The sequence below is a fragment of the Tachyglossus aculeatus genome, chromosome 2 (genome assembly GCF_015852505.1).
Source record: "Tachyglossus aculeatus isolate mTacAcu1 chromosome 2, mTacAcu1.pri, whole genome shotgun sequence".
In the NCBI taxonomy this organism is placed as follows: Eukaryota; Metazoa; Chordata; class Mammalia; order Monotremata; family Tachyglossidae; genus Tachyglossus; species Tachyglossus aculeatus.
Window position 1 is genome coordinate 173,150,394 of NC_052067.1, and position 17,221 is coordinate 173,167,614.

The following is a 17,221-nucleotide window of genomic DNA, read 5'->3' on the forward strand; positions in this document are numbered from 1 at the left end:
TCTGCCTTCAAACATGCCTATGTCTCTCCCATTCTAAAAAAAAAACCCCTCTTGACCCCACCTCACCTTCTAGTTATCGCCCCATCTCCCTCGTACCATTCCTTTCCAAACTCCTTGAACGAGTCGCCTACACGTGCTGCCTCGAATTCCTCAACACCAACTCTCTCCTCGACCCCCTCCAATCTGGCTTCCGTCCCCTACATTCCATGGAAACCGCCCTCTCAAAGGTCACCAATAACCTCCTGCTTGCCAAATCCAACGGCTCCTACTCTATCTTAATCCTCCTCGACCTCTCAGCTGCCTTCGACACTGTAGACCACCCCCTTCTCCTCAACACGCTATCTGACCTTGGCTTCACAGACTGCGTCCTCTCCTGGTTCTCCTCTTATCTCTCCAGTCGTTCATTCTCAGTCTCTTTTGCGGGGTCCTCCTCCACCTCCCATCCCCTTTCCGTAGGGGTTCCTCAAGGTTCAGTTCTTGGTCCCCTTCTGTTCTCGATCTACACTCACTCCCTTGGTGACCTCATTTGCTCACAAGGCTTCAACTATCATCTCTATGCTGATGACACCCAAACCTACATCTCCGCCCCTGCTCCCTCTCTCTCCCTCCAGGCTCGCATCTCCCCCTGCCTTCAGGACATCTCCATCTGGATGTCTGCCCGCCACCTAAAACTCAACATGTCCAAGACTGAACTCCTTGTCTTCCCTCCCAAACCCTGCCCTCTCCCTGACTTTCCCATCTCTGTTGACGGCACTACCATCCTTCCCGTCTCACAAGCCCACAACCTTGGTGTCATCCTCGACTCCACTCTCTCATTCACCCCTCACATCCAAGCCGTCACCAAAACCTGCCGGTCTCACCTCTGTAACATTGCCAAGATCTGCCCTTTCCTCTCCATCCAAACCACTACCCTGCTTGTTCAAGCTCTCATCCTATCCCGTCGGGATTACTGTTTCAGCCTCTTCTCCCATCTCCCATCGTCCTGTTTCTCCCCACTTCAATCCATACTTCACGCCACTGCCTGGATTGTCTTTGCCCAGAAACGCTCTGGGCATGTTACTCCCCTCCTCAAAAATCTCCAGTAGCTACCAATCAACCTACGCATAAGGCAGAAACTTCTCACCCTCGGCTTCAAGGCTGTCCATCACCTCGTCCCCTCCTACCTCACCTCCCTTCTCTCCTTCTCCAGCCCAGCCCACACCCTCCACTCCTCTGCCGTTAATCTCCTCACTGTGCCTCATTCTTACCTGTCCCACCGTCGGCCCCCGGCCCACGTCATACCCCGGGCCTGGAATGCCCTCCCTCTGCCCATTCGCCAAGCTAGCTCTCTTCCTCCCTTCAAAGCTCTACTGAGAGCTCACCTTCTCCAGGAGGCCTTCCCAGACTGAGCCTCCTCCTTCCTTTCCCCCTCCTCCCCCTCCCCATCCCCCCTGCCTTACCTCCTTCCCCTCCCCACAGCACCTGTATATATGTATATATGTTTGTACATATTTATTACTCTATTTATTTATTTTATTTGTACATGTTTATTCTAATTATTTTATTTTGTTAATTTGTGTTGTTTGGTTCTCTGTCTCCCCCTTCTAGACTGTGAGCCCACTGTTGGGTAGGGACCATCTCTATATGTTGCATAACTTGTACTTCCCAAGCACTTAGTACAGTGCTCTGCACACATCATCATCATCATCAATCATATTTATTGAGCGCTTACTGTGTGCAGAGCACTGTACTAAGCACTTGGGAAGTACAAGTTGGCAACATATAGAGACAGTCCCTACCCAACAGTGGGCTCACAGTCTAAAAGTGGGAGACAGAGAACAAAACCAAACATACTAACAAAATAAAATAAATAGAATAGACATGTACAAGTAAAATAAATAAATAAATAAATAGAGTAACAAATATGTACAAACATATATACATATATACAAGTGCAGTGGGGAAGGGAAGGAGGTAAGATGGGGGGGACGGAGAGGGGGACGAAGGGGAGAGGAAGGAAGGGGCTCAGTCTGGGAAGGCCTCCTGGAGTAGGTGAGCTCTCAGTAGGGCCTTGAAGGGAGGAAGAGAGCTATTAATAATAATAATAATAATAATAATGGTGGTATCTGTTAAATGCTTACTATGTGCAAAGCACTGTTCTAAGTGCTGGGGAGGTTACAAAGCGATCAGGTTGCCCCACTGTGGGCTCAGAGTTTTAATCCCCGTTTTACAGATGAGGTAACTGAAGTACAGAGTGGTTAAGTTGCCCAAAGTCACCCAGCTGACAGTTGCCGGAGCTGGGATTTGAACTCATGACCTCTGACTCCAAAGCCCGTGCTCTTTCCACTGAGCCACGAACAATAATGATAATAATAATAGTAACAATAGCTAAGAGCTATGTGGGTCAGGGAATCTGTCCAGACTGACTAATGGGTATCTTCCCCAATACTTAGAAGAGTGCTTGGCACATAGTAAGCACTTAACAAGTACCTTAATAATAAATATGATGCCTCTCCATCCCTCCCACACTTTGTCTCACCTACACCTCGCTGTGCCTAGAAGAATCTCCTGACCACTGGCTTCAATTCACTCTACTGCCTTTCTTATCAACTCTTCTTTCCCACTACCCTCCAGCTCACCCTCTTCAACCGTCCTGAGGTCATTCACCGTGCCTCACTGTCCCCCCACGCAAGACGTTGCTCTGCTCTACCTCCTGGAAACTCCCTCCCCAACTCCAAATCTACCTTAGTACAGTGCTCTGCACACAGTAAGCGCTCAATAAATGCATTTGAATGAATGAATGAGTCAGCCAAACCCACATAGCGAGTCTATCGCCAAATCCTGTCGGTTTTACCATCGCAACGTTTCTAGAATCCTCCCCTTTCTCTCCATCAATCAATCAATCAATCAATTGTATTTATTGAGCGCTTACTGGGTGCAGAGCACTGTACTACAGCACTTTCGGACTTACGAGAAGCAGCGTGGCCTAGTGGAAAGAGCCCGGGCTTGGGAGTCAGAGGATGTGGACTTTAATCCCAGCTCTGTCACTTATTTGGGTAAGTCACTACTTCTCTGGGCCTCAGTTCCCTCATCTGTAAAATGGGGATTAAGACTGTGAGCCCCATCTGGGACAGGGACTGTGCCCAACCTGATTGTCTTGTACCTACCCCACCGCTTAGAACAGTTTTTGGCAAATAGTAAGTGCTTAACAAATACCTTAATTAATTATATCCTTAAATGATATGTTATAAATTACTAATTTGTTCATATTAATGTCTGTCTCCCCATGGGCCGGTTGTTGGGTAGGGATTGTCTCTATATGTTGCTGATTTGTACTTCCCAAGAGCTTAGTACAGTGCTCTGCACAAAGTAAGTGCTCAATAAATATGATTGAATGAATGAATAAACTTGTTATGGGCAGGGAATGTGTCTGCTGATTTGGTTGAATTATACTCTCCCAAGCTCTACATATAGGAAGCACTCAGTCAGTGTGGCTCAATGGAAAGAGCCTGGGCTTTGGAGTCAGAGGTCATGGGTTCAAACCCCGGCTCCGCCAGTTGTCAGCTGTGTGACTTCGGGCAAGTCACTTAACTTCTCTGTGCCTCAGTTACCTCATCTGTAAAATGGGGATTAAGACTGTGAGCCCCAGGTGGGACAACCTGATCACCTTGTAACCTCCCCAGAGCTTAGAACAGTGCTTTGCACATAGTAAGTGCTTAATAAATGCCATCAATGAATACCATTGCTTGATTGATTCGAGCCAGCTGTGGAGAAAGGTGCACCGAAGGAGGTAGGGCCCGCACGCTGCAGTTTAGAATGAGTTATGGTGAAAAACCTGATGAAATCACTAAAGATGAGTGGATGGAAAAACTCAATAATTTACACATTCAGAGAGCTGACATGAACTGCCTTATCGTGAACGATCTTGTTAAAGAGGGTTTTAAGGAAGCGGCTGAAAAGTTTTGGATGGAGTCTGGAATTGAGCCAAGTGTTGATCTGGAGACACTAGACGAAAGAATAAAAATTAGAGAGATGATATTGAAAGGTCAGATTCAGGAAGCCACTGCATTGATAAAGAGTCTCCACCCAGAACTGTTAGACACAAATCGATATCTTTACTTCCATTTACAGCAACAACACTTAATTGAGCTAATTAGGCAGCGAGAAACAGAAGCAGCATTGGAATTTGCTCAGACCCAACTGGCAGAACAAGGAGAGAAAAGTAGAGAATGTTTGACGCACCCTGGCATTGTTTGCCTTTGGTAATCCTGAAGAGTCACCATTTGGAGATTTGCTTGATATGATGTTCTCCTTGGACTTGGACACCTCAAAAATCTCCAGTGGCTACCAATCAATCTGCGCATCAGGCAGAAACTCCTCACCCTGGGCTTCCAGGCTGTCCATCACCTCGCCCCCTCCTACCTCACCTCCCTTCTCTCCTTCTCCGGCCCAGCCCGCACCCTCTGCTCCTCTGCCGCTCACCTCCTCACTGTGCCTCGTTCTCACCTGTCCCGCCGTCGATCCCCAGCCCACGTCCTCCCCCTGGCCTGGAATGCCCTCCCTCCACACATCCACCAAACTAGCTCTCTTTCTCCCTTCAAAGCCCTACTGAGAGCTCACCTCCTCCAGGAGGCCTTCCCAGACTGAGCCCCCTTTTTTCTCTCCTCCTCCCCATCCCCCCGCCCTACCTCCTTCCCCTCCCCACAGCACCTGTATATATGTTTGTACAGATTTACTACTCTATTCATTTTACTTGTACATATTTACATATTCTATTTATTTTATTCTGTTAATATGTTTTGTTTTGTTGTCTGTCTCCCCCTTCTAGACCATGAGCCCGCTGTTGGGTAAGGACCATCTCTATATGTTGCCAACTTGTACTTCCCAAGCGCTTAGTACAGTGCTCTGCACACAGTAAGCACTCAATAAATATAATTGAATGAATGAATGAATGAATGAATGATCCAAACTACTACCACTCTGATCAAAGAACTTTTCATTTCATTCGTTCATTGATTCAGTAGTATTTATTAAGTGATTACTGTGTGCGGAACACTGTACTAAGCTCTTAGGAGAGTACAATGCAACAATAAACTGAGACATTCCTGGCCCACAGTGAGTTTACAATCTAGAAGAGGAGACAGATATTAATATGAATAAATAAATGACAGATATGGACATAAGGAGTGTGGGGCTGGGAGGGAGGGAGAACAAAGCTTACAATGAGCTTACAGTCTAGATGGGGGCAGGCAAACATCAACACAAATACATAAATGACAGATATGAACATAAATGTTGTGGGCTGGGAGCGGGAAAGCACAAAGCGAGAAAGTCAGGGTGAAGCAGAAGGGAATGGGAAAAGAGGAAAAGGGGGGCTTAGTCAGGGAAAGCCTCTGAAGAATAATAGTAATAATGGTATTTTTTAAGCGCTTGCTATGTGCCAGACACTGTACTAAGCGCTGGGGTGGATGCAAGCAATTTGTGTTGGATAATAATAATGATAATAATAATGATGGCATTTATTAAGCGCTTACTATGTGCAAAGCACTGTTCTAAGGGCTGGCACTGTCCAAAATGGGACTCACAGTCTCAATCCCCATTTTACAGATGAGGGAACTGAGGTACAGAGAAGTTATGTGACTTGTTTGAGGTCTCATAGCAGATTCTAGACTGTGAGCCTGTTATTGGGTAGGGACCATCACTATATGTTGCCGACTTGTCTTTCCCAAGCGCTTAGTGCAGTGCTCTTCACACAGTAAATGCTCAATAAATACGATTGAATGAATGAAGACAAATGGCAGAGCCAGGATTAGAACCCATGACTTTCTGGCACACAGGCCTGGGCTCTATGGGCCTTCAGTAAGGAAGAGCTCTCCACGAAGCAGTACTTAGAGAAGCAGCGTGGCTCAGTGGAAAGAGCCCGGGCTTTGGAGTCAGAGGTCATGAGTTCGAATTCCGACTCCGCCACATGTCTGCTGTGTGATCTTGGGCAAGTCACTTAACTTCTCTGGGCCTCAGTTACCTCATCTGTAAAATGGGGATGAAGACTGTGAGCCCCACGTGGGACAACCTGATCACCCTGTATCCTCCCCAGCGCTTAGAACAGTGCTTTGCACATAGTAAGCGCTTAATAAATGCCAATTATTATTATTATTATTATTATTATTACTTACTATAAAGTGCTGTGCCCCCACTTGGGACCACTCTCGACTACAGGAGGGAAAGTGAAGCCGAGTCCTGTCCATTCCATTCCTAGCTTGGCCAGTGGCTAGTGAGTAGCAGGCCATCTGTTACAAGGCAAAACTCCCCCGTGCTGGTCAACTTCTAGACTGTGAGCCCGTTGTTGGGTAGGGACCGTCTCTATATGTTGCCGACTTGTACTTCCCAAGCGCTTAGTACAGTGCTCTGCATACAGTGAGTGCTCAATAAATACGACTGAATGAATGAATGAACAGCAGCATTGGACAGAGTCCAGTGTGGAGACTCAAGTGAACTGCGCGGAAGGCGGCGATGGTATGAGAAGCGGCGTCGCTCAGTGGAAAGATCCTGGGCTTTGGAATCAGAAGTCATGGGTTCAAATCCCAGCTCCGCCAATTGTCAGCTGTGTGACTTTGGGCAAGTCACTTCACTTCTCTGTGCCTCAGTTACCTCATCTGTAAAATGGGGGTGAAGACTGTGAGCCTCCCGTGGGACAGCCTGATCACTTTGTAACCTCCCCAGTGCTATATGTATATATGTTTATACATATTTATTACTCTATTTATTTATTTATTTTACTTGTACATATCTATTCTATTTATTTTATTTTATTAGTATGTTTTGTTGTCTGTCTCCCCCTTTTAGACTGTGAGCCCACTGTTGGGTAGGGACTGTCTCTATATGTTGCCAACTTGTACTTCCCAAGCGCTTAGTACAGTGCTCTGCACATAGTAAGCGCTCAATAAATACGATTGATTGATTGATTGATTGATATTCTATTTATTTTATTTTGTTAGTATGTTTAGTTTTGTTGTCTGTCTCCCCCTTTCAGACTGTGAGCCCACTGTTGGGTAGGGACTGTCTCTATATGTTGCCAATTTGTACTTCCCAAGCGCTTAGTACAGTGCTCTGCACACAGTAAGCGCTCAATAAATACGATTGATTGATTGACTAGAACAGTGCTTTGCACATAGTAAGCGCTTAATATATGCCATAATTAGTAATTATTATTATTAAACTGCTTCTGGATTAGCCTAACAAAACTCTGTGGATCCACTACCGGAATGATGGCAGATGGAAGTGGAGAGTTCTGGAAGAGATGTGTCCATGGAGTTGCTATGGGTCGGACATGACTCGACAGGATGATAATAATAATAATAATGATGGAATTTGTTAAGCGCTTACTATGTGCAAAGCACTGTTCTAAGCACTGGGAGGGATACACGGTGATCAGGTTGTCCCACGGGGGGCTCACAGTTTTAATCCCCATTTTCCAGGTGAGGTAACTGAGGCACAGGGAAGTGAAGTGACTTGCCCAAAGTCACACAGCTGACAATTGGCGGAGTTGGGATTTGAATCCATGACCTCTGACTCCAAAGCCCGGGCTCTTTCCACTGAGCCACGCTGTTTCTCAAGCATAAGACAACAATTACGACGGTGCTGCGCACACAGTAATGGGTATTCTATTTATTTTATTTTGTTAGTATGTTTGGTTTTGTTCTCTGCCTCCCCCTTTTAGACTGTGAGCCCACTGTTGGGTAGGGACTGTCTCTAGATGTTGCCAATTTGTACTTCCCAAGAGCTTAGTACAGTGCTCTGCACATAGTAAGCGCTCAATAAATATGATTGATGATGATGATGATTGATTGGTTTGGAGAAAGGCTGGCTCTCTCATCATCAATCGTATTTATTGAGCGCTTACTGTGTGCAGAGCACTGTACTAAGCGTTTAGGCTCTCTGTGGGACAGGATACTTTTCCCGCTTGTGTCTGCGGCGACTGATCTCCCTCAAGGTGGCATTGAAGACCAGTAACAGGAATTTTACTGGGCACAAGGTGGCATGGAAAACCGGGCACAGAATCAAATCGGACACTAGCTTGAGTCCGCGGACAATCGCATTCTCATGGCCTCTGAGCTCGCCCCACCTTCTTACCCACCACGGCTGCTTCTCTAATCAATCGTATTCATTAATAATTACCATTAATTTTATTGTTATAATCGTGGGATCTGTTAAGTGCTTACTACGCGTTCATTAATAATTATCATTGATATTATTATTATAATCGTGGGATCTGTTAAGGGTTTACTATGCGTTCATTAATAATTATCATTGATATTATTATTATAATCGTGGGATTTATTAAGGGCTTACTATGTGTTCATTAATAATTATCATCATCATCCTCAATCGTATTTATTGAGCGCTTACTATGTGCAGAGCACTGTACTAAGCGCTTGGGAAGTACAAATTGGCAACATATAGAGACAGTCCCTACCCAACAGAGGGCTCACAGTCTAAAAGTCTAATTATCACTGATATTATTATTATAATCGTGGGATTTGTTAAGTGCTAAGCCACGTGGCTCGGTGGAAAGAGCCTGGGCTTTGGAGTCAGAGGTCGTGGGCTCGAATCCCGGCTCCACCACATGTCCGCTGTGTGACCTTGGGCAAGTCACTTAACTTCTCAGAGCCTCAGTTTCCTCATCTGTAAAATGGGGATGATGACTGTGAGCCCCACGTGGGACAACCTGATCACCTTGTATCCCCCCAGCGCTTAGAACAGTGCTTTGCACATAGTAAGCGCTTAACAAATGCCATTATTATTATTATTATTATTATTATTATTATTATTAGTCAGGCACTGTACTATGCGCTGGGGTGGATACTAGCAAATCGGGTTGGACACAGTCCCTGTCCCACGTGGGGTTCACGGTCTTAATCCCCATTTTACAGATGAGGGAACTGAGGCCCAGAGAAGTGAAGTAACTTGCCTAAGGTCACACAGCAGACACGTGGCAGAGCCAGGATTAGAATTGATGATGATGATGATGATGGTATTTGTTAAGCGCTTACTATGTGCAAAGCACTGTTCTAAGCGCTGGGGAGGTTACAAGGTGATCAAGTTGTCCCACGGGGGGCTCACATTTTAATCTCTATTTTGCAGATGAGGTAACTAAGGCCCAGAGAAGTTAAGTGACTTGCCCAAAGTCACACAGCTGACAGTTGGTGGGGCTGGGATTTGAACCCATGACCTCTGACTCCAAAGCCTGTGCTCTTTCCACTGAGCCACGCTGCTTCTCCAACTCCCAGGCCCATGCTCTACCCACTGTGCTATACTGCTTCTAAGCGTTTACTGTGTGCAGAGCACTGTACTAAGCTCTTGGGAGAGTACAACGCAACAGAGTTCAGTGGCCTATTCCTTGAAACAAAGTTAGTGGAAACAGCTCGGGTCTGAGTCAGAGGACTTGGGTTCTAATTCTGACTCTGCCACTGTTTGCTGTGTGAACTTGGGCAAATCACTTCACTTCTCTGGGCTTCAGTGATCTCATCTGTAAAATGGAGATCGAGATTGTGAGCCCCATGTAATAATAATAATAATAATAATGGCATTTATTAAGTGCTTACTATGTGCAAAGCACTGTTCTAAGTGCTGGAAAGATTGCAAGGTGATCAGGTTGTCCCATGGGGAGGGCTCTCAGTCTTAATCCTCATTTTACAGATGAGGTAACTGAGGCACAGAGAAGATAAGTGACGACCAAAGTCACACAGCTGGCAATTGGCAGAGTTGGGATTTGAACCCATGACCTCTGACTCCAAAGCCCATGCTCTTTAATAATGGCATTTATTAAGTGCTTACTATGTGCAAAGCACTGTTCTAAGCACTGGAGAGGTTACAAGGTGATCAGGTTGTCCCACAGGGGGCTCACGGTCTTCATCCCCATTTTACAGATGAGCGAACTGAGGCACAGAGAAGTGAAGTGACTTGCCCAAAGTCACACAGCTGACAATTGGCAGAGTTGGGATTTGAACCCATGACCTCTGACTCCAAAGCCCATGCTCTTTCCACTGAGCCACGCTGCTTCTCTTAGAACAGGGACAGTGTCCAAACCAATTTTCGTGTATCTACCCAACACTTAGTACAGTGCCTGGTACACAGTAAGCCCTTGACAAATACCGCAATTATTATTATTACTATTATTATTACCATCATTATTATTAATCCTGGCTCTGCCACATGTGTATTGTGTGATCTTGGACAAATCCCTTCTCCATGCCCTGGTTACCTCATCTCGAGACTGTAAACTCACTGTGGGCAGGGAATGTGTCTGTTTTTTGTTACATTGGACTCTTCTCTCATCTCCCCACCATTTTCTCCCTCCCTTCTACATCCTCTTGACACTTATTCTTATGCCTCATCTTTCTTAACTATGTGTCAGGGGCTGTACTCAGCACCTGAGTAAATTCAAGATCAATCAATCAATCAATCGTATTTATTGAGTGCTTACTGTGTGCAGAGCACTGTACTAAGCGCTTTTGGATGAAGTACATGTCCTACATGAGGTTCCCAGTCTTAATCCCCATTTTACCGATGAGGTAACTGAGACACAAGGAAGGGAAGTGACCCACCCAAGGTCACACAGCACTAATGTCCGTGTCCTCAGCACTTTGTGACTCCACCCATCCAAATCCCACAGTACTCATGCCCACAGCCTTTATTTTCTTTGCTCCTTCCTCCCCCGTAATTTTTTATAGCCTTTATTAAGCACTTACTATGTGCAAAGCACTGTTCTAAGCACTGGGCACTGTTCTAAGCGCTGGCGTTGGCGCTGGCGTAATTTCTATGAATGCCTGTCTTCCCCACTAGATTGTCAACTCCTCGAGGGCAGGGTTCATGTCTTTCAACTCTAATAATAATGATAATTATTATTATGACATTTGTTAAGCGCTTAATATGTGCCAAGCACTGCTCTAAGCGCTGTTGCCAACTTGTACTTCCCAAGCGCTTAGTACAGTGCTCTGCACACAGTAAGCGCTCAATAAATACGATTGATGATGGGATAGGTACAAGGTAATTTTTTTTTTAATGGCATTTGTTAAGCGCTTACTATGTGCAAAGCACTGTTCTAAGCGCTGGAGGGGGGGATACAAGGTGATCAGGTTGTCCCACGTGGGGCTCACGGTCATAATCCCCATTTCACAGATGAGGGAACTGAGGCCCAGAGAAGTTTTGTGACTTGCCCAAGACCACACAGCAGACACGTGGTGGAGTCAGGATTAGAACCCATGACGTTCTGACGCCCGGGCCCGGGCTCTAGCCACTGTGCCATGCTGCTTACTGTACTCTCCCAAGTTGCTAAGTAAAGTGCTCTAAAAATAATAATAATAATGAGAGTACTTTTCAAAAAATCATACTATGTGCCAAGTGCTATTCTAAGGACCAGGGTGCTTTTAGACTGCGAGCCCACTGTTGGGTTGGGACTGTCTCTATATGTTGCCAACTTGTACTTCCCAAGCGCTTAGTACAGTGCTCTGCACACAGTAAGCGATCAATAAATTCGATTGATGATGATGCACACGGTAAGCGCTCAATAAATACGATTGATTGATTGATTAATAAGGTAATCGGGTTGGGCACAATCCCAGTTCCAAAGAAGTTAAGTGACTTTGCAGCATGGCGAGGTGGCTAGAGCCCGGCCTGGGACTCAAAAGGTCATGAGTTCATTCATTCATTCATTCAATCCTATTTATTGAGCGCTTACTGTGTGCAAAGCACTGTACTAAGTGCTTGGGAGAGTAAGTCAGGGTGACGCAGAAGGGAGTGGGATCAATCAATCAATCAATCATATTTACTGTGCACTTACTGTATGCAGGGCACTGTACTAAGCGCTTGGGAAGTACAAGCTGGCAGCATATAGAGACGGTCCCTACCCAACAACAACAATAATTGTGGTATTTGTTAAGTGCTTACTATGTGCCAAGCACCGTACTAAGCACTGGGGTGGTTACAAGTAAATCGGGTTGGGTACAGTCCCTGTCCCATGGGGTCTCCATCCCCATTTTGCAGATGAGAGAACTGAGGCACAGATAATTCATTCATTCATTCAATCGTATTTATTGAGCGCTTACTGCGTGCAGAGCACTGGACTAAGCGCTTGGGAAGTACGAGCTGGCAGCATATAGAGACGGTCCCTACCCAACAACGGGCTTACAGTCTAGAAGGGGGAGACAGACAACAAAACAAAGCATGTGGAAAGGTGTCAAGTCATCAGAAAAAATAGAAATTAAGCTAGATGCCCATCAGAGATGGTTAGGCAGACGTCAATACAAATAAATAAAACAACAGAAGGGATAGAGAGTATCCTGTTAAAGCTGAGCATGGGAGATGGAATTGTCTTTTAGCGGTAGTGAGCCTTTAGATTCATGGCAATAGCAATAATAATAATAATAATAGTACTCATTAAGGGCTTACTATGTGCCGAGCACTGTTTTAAGTGCTGTGGTAGATACTAGTCAATCAGGTTGGATGCAATTCCTGTCATTCATTCATTCGATCGTATTTATTGAGTGCTTACTGTGTGCACTGTACTAAGCGCTTGGGAAGTACAAGTTGGCAACATATAGAGATCATCATCATCATCAATCGCATTTGTTGAGCGCTTACTATGTGCAGAGCACTGTACTAAGAGCTTGGGAAGTACAAATTGGCAACATATAGAGACAGTCCCTACCCAACAGTAGGCTCACAGTCTACCCACATGGGGCTCACAGTTTCAATCCGCATTTTAGAGATGAGGGAACCGAGGCCCAGAGAAGTCAGGTGACTTGCCCAAGGTCACACAGCAGATGTGTGGCAGAGCCGGGATTAGAACCCAGGTCCTTCTAACTCCTGGGCCCGTGCTTTGCACATTAAGCCACACTGCTTCTCTTCAGTGTTTCTCCACTCGCTGCTCCTCTTCCCTATAATTATGATACGATATTTTTTAGGCTCTTACTCTAGGCCAGGCACTGTACTAAGCGCCGGGGTGGTGCAAGCAAATAGGATTGGACACATTCCCTATCCCACGTGGGGGCTCACGGTCTCAATCCCCATTTTACAGGTGAGGTAACTAAGGCACGGCGAAGTAAAATGACTCGCTTAAGGTCACACAGCAGAAAAATGGATTAGAACCCTTGACCTTCTGACTCTCAGGCCTGTGCTCTATCTGTTACAAATGCTGCTCCTCTCCAATCTACTGTGCTTCCACTTTAGCACTTATACGTCGTACACACTGAGTCCTGCCCGGAGTCCAGGTTGAAGGAGGACGGCTCTGGGAAGCGGGAGGCCTGGATTCTGGGCCCGGCTGCGGGGAAGGGGAAGAAGAGGCCAGGTCATCACACCAGGTGGACAGGCCTGGTCGGAATCCGGAAAAATCTGTGGCGCACGTGGGCGTGGATTTAATAATAATAATAATGGCATTTGTTAAGCTCTTACTATATGCAAAGCACTGTTCTAAGCGCTGGGGAGATACAAGGTAATCAGGTTGTCCCATGATGGGCTCACAATCTTAACCCCCATTTTACAGATGAAGGAACTGAGGCACAGAGAAGTTGTGACTTGCCCAAAGTCACACAGCTGACAAGTGGAGGAGCTGGGATTTGAACCCATGACCTCTGACGTCCAAGCCCGTGCTCTTTCCGCTGAGCCATGCTGCTTCTCTAATTGTACTATCCAAATCAATCAATCAATCAATCGTATTTATTGAGCGCTTACTATGTGCAGAGCACTGTACTAAGCGCTTGGGAAGTACAAATTGGCAACACATAGAGACAGTCCCTACCCAACAGTGGGCTCACAGTCTAAAAGGGGGAGACAGAGAACAGAACCAAACATACCAACAAAATAAAATAAATAGGATAGAAATGTACAAGTAAAATAAATAAATAAATAAAGACCAAAGACCTTAGTACAGTACTTTGAACATGGTAAGCACTCAATAAATAGTATCGATTGATTAAAATGCAATTGAAAAAAATTCACAGTCTTCATCCCCATTCTCCAGATGAGGTAACTGAGGCACAGAGAAGTTAAGTGACTTATCCAAAGTCACACAGCTGACAAGTGGCGGAGCTAAGATTTGAACGCTCGATCTCTGACTGCAAAGCCCGTGCTCTTATAATAATAATGATGGGATTTCTTAAGTGCTTACTAGGTGCCAGACATTGTGCAAAGCATTTGGGTGGATACAAGCAAATCGAGTTGGACACTGTCCCTGTCCCATGTGGGGCTCACAGTCTCAATCTCCATTTTACTGATGAGGGAACTGAGGCCCACAGAAGTGACTGTAATTTTTTTATAGCATTTATTAAGCACTTACTATGTGCAAAGCACTGTTCCAAGTGCTGGGCACTGTTCTAAACGCTGGCGTTGGCACTGGTGTAATTTCTATGAATGCCTATCTTCCCCACTAGATTGTCAACTCCTCGAGGGCAGGGTTCATGTCTTTCAACTCTAATAATAATGATAATTATTATTATGACATTTGTTAAGTGCTTAATACGTGCCAAGCACTGCTCTAAGCACTGGGATAGGTACAAGGGATAGGGAAGGGATGGGATAGGGAAGCAGCGTGACTCAGTGGAAAGAGCCCGGACTTTGGAGTCAGAGGTCATGAGTTCAAATCCCGGGTCTGCCAATTGTCAGCTGCGTGTCTTTGGGCAAGTCATTTAACTTCTCTGTGCCTCAGTTACCTCAACTGTAAAATGGGGATTAATACTGTGAGCCCCCTGTGGGACAACCTGATGACCTTGTAACCTCCCCAGTGCTTAGAACGGTGCTTTGCACATAGTAAGCGCTTAATAAATGTCATTATTCCAGCGCTCAGAACAGTTTGCGCATAGTAAGCGCTTAACAAATGCCATCATTATTACAAGGTAATCAGGTTGGACACAGTCCCTGTCCCACATGGGGCTCATGGTCATAATCCCCATTTCACAGGTGAGGGAACTGAGGCCCAGAGAAGTTTCGTGACTTGCCCAAGGTCACACAGCAGACAAGTGGTGGAGCCGGGATTAGAACCGTGGGGAAGATTGTGGTGGTGAGGGAGGCCTCTGTCCTCTGGGGCAAAGGCTCCGGGCCCATGCCCACCCTGGGCTGTGGTCACCGTGGCCGGCAGCAGGGCCTGGGCTTGGGCAAACTCCTCCACGGTCTCTTGGCCCTGAGCTGTGCCCCTTCCCGCCTGCTCCCTCATGGCGAGGCCGCAATGGGTAGGAATCACACAGCATCTCTGCAAAGGAGTTAATAACATTTTTGGTATTTGTTAAGCACCATGCTACATGCTAAACACTGGAGTGGATAGGCTGTGAGACCCGTGTGGGACAGGGAATATGTCTGATCCATTCAATCATATTTATTGAGAGCTTATTGTGTGCAGAGCACTGTACTAAGCTCTTATCTGCCTGTATTCTGAGAGGGAGAACGAGTGTTAAATCTCCATTTTACAGAAGAGGAAACAAGGCACAAGGAAGTTAAGTGACTTGACCAATGTCACACAGCAGGCAATATTCATAGTAATACTAATAATAATAGTATTTGTTAAGTGATTACTATGTGCCAAGCACCATTCTAAACACTGGGGTAGATATAAAGTAATCAGGTTGTCCCACGTGGGGCTCACAGTCTTAATCCCCATTTTGCGATGAGGCAACTGAGGCACAGAGAAGTTAAGTGGCTTGCCCAATGTCACACAGCAGACAATCGATGGAGCCCGGATTAGAATCCACATCCTCTGACTCCCAGGCCTGTGGTCTTTCCACTAAGCCTCACTGTTTCTCACAAGTGATGATGGCATTTCTTAAGCACTTACTATGTGCCAAGCACTGCTCTAAGCACTGAGGAAGACACAAGGTAATCAGGTTAGACACAGTCCCTGTTCCACATGGGGCCCAAAGTCTTAATCCCCATTTTGCAGATGAGGGAACTGAAGCACAGAAAAGTGAAGTGACTTGCCCCAGGTCATACAGCAGGCAAGTGGTGGAACCAGGATTAGAACCCACATCTCCTGTGCACGCCCCACATCACTTATATAAATATCCTTGATTAATTAATTTATTTGTATTAACGTCTGTCTCCCCCACTTATCTCCTTCAGGGCAGGGAACATGTCTATCAGCTGTGTCTAACTCTGGGGTAGTGGCTAGAGCCTGGCCCTTGGAATCAGAAGAATAATGATGGTATTTATTAAGCGCTTACTATGTGCCGAGCACTGTTCTAAGCGCAGGGGTAGATGCAAGGTAATCAGTTTGTCCCACATGCTGCTCACAGTCTTAATCCCCATTTTACAGATGAGGGAACTGAAACACAGAGAAGTGAAGTGACTTGCCCAGGGTCACACAGCAGACGAGTGAGATTAGATCCCACGTCCTCTGACTCCCAAAGCTGTGTTCTTTCCACTGAGCCATGCCACTTCTTATGACCCAGAAGCTGTGTTGCGTTACCTTGAGCAAGTCACTTCTCTTCTCTGGGCCTCAGTTTCCTCAGCTGTAAAATGAGGATTAAGACTGTGAGCCCCATGTGGGACAACCTGATTACCCTGCTCCAACGATTAGTTCAGTGCCTGGCACATAGTAAGCACTTAACACATACCATCATTATTATGAATTATTATTATTATCATCACCATACTCTCTCAAGTGCTGCGTAAAGTTCTTTGTATACAGTAGGAGCTCAGTAATATATGGATTGATTGACTAATCCAGACTGCCAAGCTTTTGATGTTTTCATTAGGCCAAATGGCATCTCTGCACATAGTAAGCGCTCAATAAATACGATTGATTGATTGATCTCAGCTGCCTCTCAAGTGAAGACAGGTGTGTTGGCCAGGAATGCTGATTTAGACTTTCTCCTTCCCCCAATCCTTATAATAAAGGAATTGGGGTTCAGTCAATCAGGTGTAAGATCCTCCCCCTCAACATTTGGGAATGGGTCAAGTTCTGTGGTTTGAAAAGCGGTTCAAGGGTCTTCTTTCCCTTGGGAGCTGGCTCTGAGAATGGAGATTTTCTTCCTTGTTCTATTGTACTCTCCCAAGCGCTTAGTTCAGTGCTCTGCACACAGTAAGTGTGGGATAAACTTGATTGATTGATTGTTCTGAGGGATCTAAATCCGAGTCATCCAGTGTGGTATGTGATTTTTGGGATAAAAAGGATGGTCGGAAAGTTCTTTCTCTTGGATGCCGGAGAGATGTTTCCGATTCAGAGTGACTCTGGGAACAGTGTGGCTCATTGGAAAGA

The 17,221-nt window shown here is 45.7% G+C and overlaps 1 pseudogene; it reads left to right on the forward strand.

Annotated features, from left to right (window-relative positions):
* Positions 1-3,795: 3,795 nt before the first annotated feature.
* LOC119944160 lies at positions 3,796-7,989 on the forward strand (annotated as a pseudogene).
* The last annotated feature ends 9,232 nt before the right edge of the window (positions 7,990-17,221 follow it).